This window comes from Chionomys nivalis, chromosome 1, assembly GCF_950005125.1.
Source record: "Chionomys nivalis chromosome 1, mChiNiv1.1, whole genome shotgun sequence".
Lineage (NCBI taxonomy): Eukaryota > Metazoa > Chordata > Mammalia > Rodentia > Cricetidae > Chionomys > Chionomys nivalis.
The window spans coordinates 57,444,691-57,452,061 of record NC_080086.1 but is presented as its reverse complement, the minus strand read 5'-3'; positions in this window follow the sequence as shown (position 1 = coordinate 57,452,061).

Genomic DNA, 7,371 nt, shown 5'->3' with positions numbered 1-7,371 from the left:
TTAGAGAAGAAAAAAACCAACCTCTGCTGAAATGCAAGACAGTTGATCACATAATGCAGAGGGAAAACTGTATTAGGGACATTTTATTTTAGGGCCTGTACATATAATCATTAATTTAATAGGAGACTAGGGTTTTTTTTAATTTTTGGTTGATGCTTTTATGGAATCATGTGGGGTCCTGTTTTGCCACAAAGTAATGCCAGTTCAGGTGATATATGAAGCCATCTGTTCCCTTCCTGGTTCTATTGACCCATCCACACACGAAAGACTAAATGCGACTGAACGTTCTCTTCCTTAGAATGCACATCTTCAGGAACTTCCAAAGCAAAGTCTACCCAAGAAGATCACTTCCGTAGGTAAAAACGTTTCCTGGGAAGAAGGGGGTATTGGAGGCAGAAAGACTTTCTGCATTGGTCTTTCTCAAGGGAGAAAAGTGGCTCTTCACAGAGAAGCAAGACACCTGCAGCTTGTTGCCATCCTCCTGCGGGTGCTGGGATCTGAGCAGTAACTTTAGAGATAGAAGGTGACAGCTGGGCAGCAATAAATAAATAAATAAATAAATAAATAAATAAATAAATAAATAAATTTCTAAAAGAAATCCACAAATCCTAAGAGCAGCAGCTAACATGCAGCAAGGGACCAGACGTGGGGAACAGCAGCCAAATCAAAGGATTCCATCAAATTCATCTGCTCACAGACAAGTCATGCAGTTTATGTCTCACCTGCGTCACTGAGAAGGTGTTTATGTCTCTCCCTGCTCTCCTACTGACACAATAGCTCCACGTGCAGAAAATTCTTCCACCCTCATTTTACAGGTAAATAAACGAAGCCAGACTTTAATAACAAACTGGAAAACATCTAGATAAATGACTGTGGTGTTGGGGATTATGATGGTTTGAATGAGAATGCCCCCCATAGGCTCAGGATTAGGAAGTGTGGCCTTGTTGGAGAAAGCATATCACTGGATCTGGGCTTTGAACTTTCGAAAGTCCAGTGTCTCCCTTTCTGCCTATGGATCAGGATGTAGCTCTCAAGTACTTCTCCACTGCTTTGGGACAATGGTCTTGTACCCTGTAAAGATTTGTCAGTTGGGGGCTGGAGAGATGGCTCAGTGGTTAATAACACTGACTGCCCTGCCAGAGGATCTGGGTTCAATCCCCAGTACCCATATGGCAGTTTACAACTGTCTGAAAATACAGTTCCAGGGGATCTGACAATGCACATAAAATCCATAAGAAATATTTTTTAAAAAAGATTTGTCAGTTGTATTGCTTCAATAAAATGCTGATTGGCCAGTAGCCAAGCAGGAAGTATAGGCAGAGCAACCAGAATAGTAGAATTCTGGGAAGAGGAAAGCTCAGTCTGCAGTCCTCACCCAGACACAAAGGAAGCAAGATGAGAATGCCTCACTGATAAAAGGTATCAAGCTAGCACAGACAAGAATTATGGTTTAACATAGGCTATAGGAGTTAATAAGAAGCCTGAGCTAATAGGCCAACAGTTTATAATTAATGTAGACCTCTGTGCATTTTGGGGGGCTGAATGGCTATGGAATTGGGCAGGACAGAAACCTCTGTCCACACTCCAGCATCATGTCTGCTATGCCTGCTACCATGCTTCTGACCATGATGACAATGGACTAACCCTCCGAAACTGCAAGAGGGCCCCCAATTAAATGTGTTCTTTCATAAGAGTTGTCTTGGTCATAGTGTCCCTTCACAGCAATGGGACAATGACTAACAGATTAAATTCAGTTTCCTAATTCCCAGCCCAGTGGCTTTATCTTAAGGTGGAATTTTTTTCCAAGAGGGATATTAACTTAGAATTATTCATTTAGAAAATTCAGTTATATACCTTAGGATCCAGCAATATCACTCTTGGGCATATACCCAAAAGATGCTCAATCATACTACAAAGGCATTTGTTCAACTATATTCATATCAGCACTAATTGTAATAGCCAGGACCTGGAAACAACCTAGATGCCTCTCAACCGAAGAATAGATAAAGAAAATGTGGCACATTTACACATTAGAGTACTACTCAGTGGTAAAAATCAATGACACCTTGAATTCTGCATGCAAATGGATGGAATTAGAAATCACTATGCTGAGTGAAGTAACCCAAACCCAAAAAGATGAATATGGTATGTACTCACCCATAAGTGGATATTAACTATAAGCAAAGGACATTGAGCCTATACTTCATGATCCTAGAGAAGCTAAATAATAAGGTGAACCCTAAGAAAAACATATATAGATCCACCTGGAAAGTGGAAACAAACAAGATTGCCTGAGAAAATTGGTAGTATGGGGGGGGTGTGGAAGGGGAAGAGGAGAGGAGGAGAGGGGTGAGGGAATGGTATAATCAAGAAGGAGGAAGGACAGAGATGAGAGCAAGGAAAGAGGTATCTTGATTGAGGGAGCCATTATAGGGTTAGCAAGGAACCTGGCTCTAGAGAAATTCTCAGGAATCCACAAGGACATCCCCAGCTAAGACCCTAAGCAATAGAGGAGCAGGGGCCTGATCTTGACTTGCCCTGTAGTCAGATTGATGAATATCTTAAATGTCACCATAGAAACTTCAATCAGCAACTGATGGAAACAGAGGCAGAGACCCACAGAGGAGCACTGGACTGAGCTCCCAAAGTCCAGTTGAAGAGTGGGAGGAATGAGAATATGAGCAAAGGGGTCAAGACCATGATGGGTTCACCCACTGAAACAGTGTACCTGAGCTAGTGGGAGCTCAGCAGCTCCAGCAGGACTGGGAAGGAACAAGCATGGGACCAAACTAATCCCTCTGAATATGGTTAACAGTTGCGTGGCTGGGACAGACTGAGGGGCCACTGGCAGTGGCACAGGATTTATCCCTACTGCATGTACTAGTTTTTTGGGAACCTGTTCTCTTTGGATGATACCTTGCTCAGCCTATATATAGTAAGGAGGAGCTTGGACCTTCCCCAATGCAATGTGCCTTACCCTCTCTGAGGATTGGATGGAGGTGGGGTGGGAGGGTGTGTGGAGGGAATGAGAGGAGAGAAGGAAGTGGGAACTTAGATTGGTATTTATAATGAAAAAAGATAGTTTGTTTTCTTTTTTAAAAAAAAGAAAAAGAAACAGGAAATACAGTTATATAATTAGAATTCCTGGCTGGAGTTTAGAAAGATCAAATGGATCACCTTTGGGAAGGAAGATGTACTGTGATGATATGGAGGGCTTGGTGCCAGTGGGGGTTGGGAATGAAAGTGTCTGAGGCCAAGTTGCTCAAGGTAGAAAGCACAGCAATGTCCTCCCTTAGTCAGACCAGGGCAGGCAATGCCTTTCTTGTCATTGTCATTGACACTAGCTACCATGTGAATTTTTTCAAATATCTAAGACAATGTTTCATCACTAATTCAAGACTTAAAGTCCTGGGAAATAATATCTGATTGACTGAGTCCAAGTCCCAGACCTTTCTCCTAGCTTAAGCGATCCCATGATAGCAAGTAGCTCAGTTCTCTACCTTTAGGTTGTGACAATCCAATAAAATTCTCATGAATGGGGCCTGCAAGACAGCCTAGTGGGTAAGGGTGCTTGCCACCAAACATGACAATTGAGTTCAATCACTGGAGCCCATATATGGAGAGCACCTACTCTTGCAAATTATCCTCTGACCTCCACACACCTACCATAGCATCTACTCATACTTGTCTGCCAAAAGAAATGTCTCCAAAACATTTTAAAGTTCTCATAGATTTATATATAACATAAGACAGTGAGTTTTTGGCTTCCGTTGGTTTCATAATTCTTAGTTTTCTAAGGTCAAGTGCTAGCATTTTTTTTCCTGGAGAATTGCTCCTTGTCCACTGGGTGTGGACTACCAGCATTGTCGACCACCCCCTGCTAGTGTGGATGATTCCCCTTCGCTATAAGAAGCCAAAGCTTGTGAAGTCCGTGGGCTTGGATTTAGGAATAAAGGAAGTCTTCAGTTTGTCACTGTGGGTCTCACCTGGTAACCTAGGGAGCCCTGGTTTGTACCAAACTAGTAGCTTTTCTTGCTAAGAATGTCTAGTTTTTGGCTTCAAAAATGCTTATCAGACATAGAGGTATTTTAGGTAACCACAATTGGCATCCTCAAACACATCTGAGGCTGGCAGAGGGGAAAACTACCTTCTGCATTCTTAGATCATATGGTTCACCCACACTTTCTTCAGATCCTGACCAAAGCATAGGGGATTCATATAATCCCTCTTAGGAAGTAACAGGCAGCCTGGGGCTGGGAATGCTTACAAACTGGTCCATGTTATTGAAGTCCCCTGATGGAAGCCAAGGAAAAGACACTCAGATGACATACCTGTTGAAGGAGCTGTGGGCTGCATTCCTGCCACCCATCTCCCAGCCACCTGGCTAGCTTATGCCCCAAAATAACGACACACAAACTGTATTCATATAAACACTACTTGGCCCATTTCTATTAATGTGTGTAGCACCACGAGGTGCGCTTACCAGGAAGATTCTAGCCTACATCCATCCTGGGTCGGAGCTTCATTGTGTCTGCCCTGGAGAGCAGTGACCTGGCATCTGTCTGAGGCATCTTACCTCACTTCCTCTTCCTCCCAGCATTCTGTTCTGTTTACTCCACCCACCTATGTTCTAACCTATCAAGGCCAAGCAGTTTTTTTTTTAATTAACCAATGACCTTCCTCCATCACATACCTGTGAGGATGTTGTCCTGAGCTAGTGGTCACCTGGTCACCCCAAGGTAATGGGCTGCCTTAAAATGAAGACATAGGGTAAACTTAACTGAGAGATGGAAGACAGACCTTAATCATTGCTGCCGTACCGTGCAAATGCAGACATCCCTGCATCCATTTTGAGTACGTGCACCTGAAGTTTTACTCACATACATCAGTAAACACGTCTTCAGGCTAAAGCCAGATGAATTATATTTGTCTTTGCTCATCCTCTGCAAATATTCAAAGGATAAAACCATTCAGCAAAAAAGTACTTGAGTACTAACTAAGTGCCTAGCTCTTCAACAGGATTTTAGCACTGACAAAATTTCAAAAGCAGATATGGATCTGGGTCTGGGGAAAGATGTTAGTCACACAAGCACACAAAGAGGCACTGCTCTATGACACTGCAGCAAAGACCTTGACCTCCCTGCAGCACTGTGAGACTGCAGCAAAGACCTTGATTTCCCTGCAGCACTGTGAGGCTGCAGCCTTGACCTCCCTGCAGCACTGTGAGGCTGCAGCCTTGACCACCCTGAAGCACTGTGTGACTGCAGCAAAGACCTTGACCTCCCTGCAGCATTGTGAGGCTGCAGCCTTGACCTCCCTGCAGCACTGTGAGACTGCAGCAAAGACCTTGATTTCCCTGCAGCACTGTGAGGCTGCAGCCTTGACCTCCCTGCAGCACTGTGAGGCTGCAGCCTTGACCTCCCTGCAGCACTGTGAGGCTGCAGCAAAGGCCTCAACCACTCTGGGACAATATACAAGTATGAAATGTCTGCAGTGAAAATCAGAGAACTTTAATAGAATCTCCAGGAGAAACCAAGGAAACAGGGGTGGACCAGCTAGGTTACACAGCTCCATGCCATGCCCACTTGAGCACCCTCCTCTCCAAGGCTCCCAGACACTGACCAAGGATACAGTCAAGAATAAAAAACACCCAGTCTTCTAGAACAAGGAACGTAGCCAAACTCTAAACAAAGACATTTTAGAGAGAAAGTCCTTAGTGAACTCAAATCAGGTCAGCTTGTCCTCATCAAAGAATTTCACAAGCATCTGCACATGGCATTGAATCACCAGCACTAGGCAGAGCCTGGGGGAGGCTGAAGGAGAACCATGAAGTATCCTCATTGTTTGTACAGCAGGAACAGGACGGATCATCTGTTCAAGGGCACAGTCAGATGAAACGAGTAGATTGTGCTCAAGGACGGTGATTCTCAGCACACGCCAAAGAGGTGCATGACTTTGGGGAAAGCATGCCACACCATACAAAACAAATATTAGCATGCACTTGGCTGATACAGATGCCCGGGAGGCTGAAAGGTATTGAGAGAATTCGCGGTTTGGAAACCTCTAGAAGTTCTTCACCTAGAGGGAAGACACAAAACAGGGATCAAAAGCAGCAGTTATTAGGCCTCAAAGTTCGGAGCTCAGACAGACACAACTAGTGCAGGCTTGGCCACTTGTCAGCTAGAAGGGATGAGACTCCAGGTCACTGTTTTACCTTTTTGTGTTTACCTATTTGACTGTGTCTGTGTGCACGCACGCATGCACGTGCACATGGTGTGTGCTTACATATGTGTATTATATATGTGCGTATTTGCATGTATGACAGCATATATGAGTACAGATGCAGGGCGTGTATGTGGCGTGTGTCCTTGCATGCACATTTGGGGAAGCCATAAGTTGATGTCAGGTGTTTTCCTCCATGATGTCCACTGTACTTATGGATGCAGAATCCATCCCTGAACTCTGAGCCCGTCGGTTTAATTCATCTAGCTAACCAACTTGCCTAGGTATCCATGTTTCTGCTCCTGAACTCCAGGATCACAAGCAGACCCCAGTGACTCTCAGCTTTTATATGCATTCTGGGGATCTGAACACCAAGCCGCCTGCTTACAGAACAGGGGCTTTATCCACTGAGCCATACCCCAACCCCTTTGAACATTTCTTTAACAAGAGACAACATACTTCCTGCTTTAGGGGATATTTGTGAGGAAAAAATAAATGGAAGAACTTTGTGCTTTCTGGTATGAGGTAAACATTCAATTACTCTTAGCTACTGTTGTTACTGCCATAGTTCTGGTGTATGATGGATGGGAAAGCTGTAGACAGATCTGACTCCTAAGGACCACAGCCTCAGCTTCAAATTATAGTTAACTTGTATTAGCTGTGTTATACCTGTATACTAATATTAGCTTGTAATACCTGTATAGTGTTAACAGGTATTAGCTGTGTTCTAGGCGTTATGTAGGGTTCCTCCCATCATTAAACTGCACTCACAGCTCAGGAGACAAGGAAGACCCACTACATCATGCAATGCCTGCCCCGCTAAGCTATGACAAACTAGACAACGTGTCCAAACTCAAGTATCTGAGAAAAAAGGGTTAGTCTTATGTGACCTGACTCCTAATTCCCACACTTTATATCAAGAAGAATTCTTAAACTGTCCAACTTCAGAACTGCCTACAGAGACATCAGAGATATCTCAAAACTCATACCCAGAGCCTCAGAGTCAGAAAGGCTGGTGGAGACCAAGTAAGTCTAGAGGTGAAGGGAATTCAGAAACCCCAGCTTTAGGGGACCATACCATCAGGGTAGAATTGACTGCATCCCCCATCCCTAGAACCATTATATTCAGGTCAACAGTATCATGTCCCC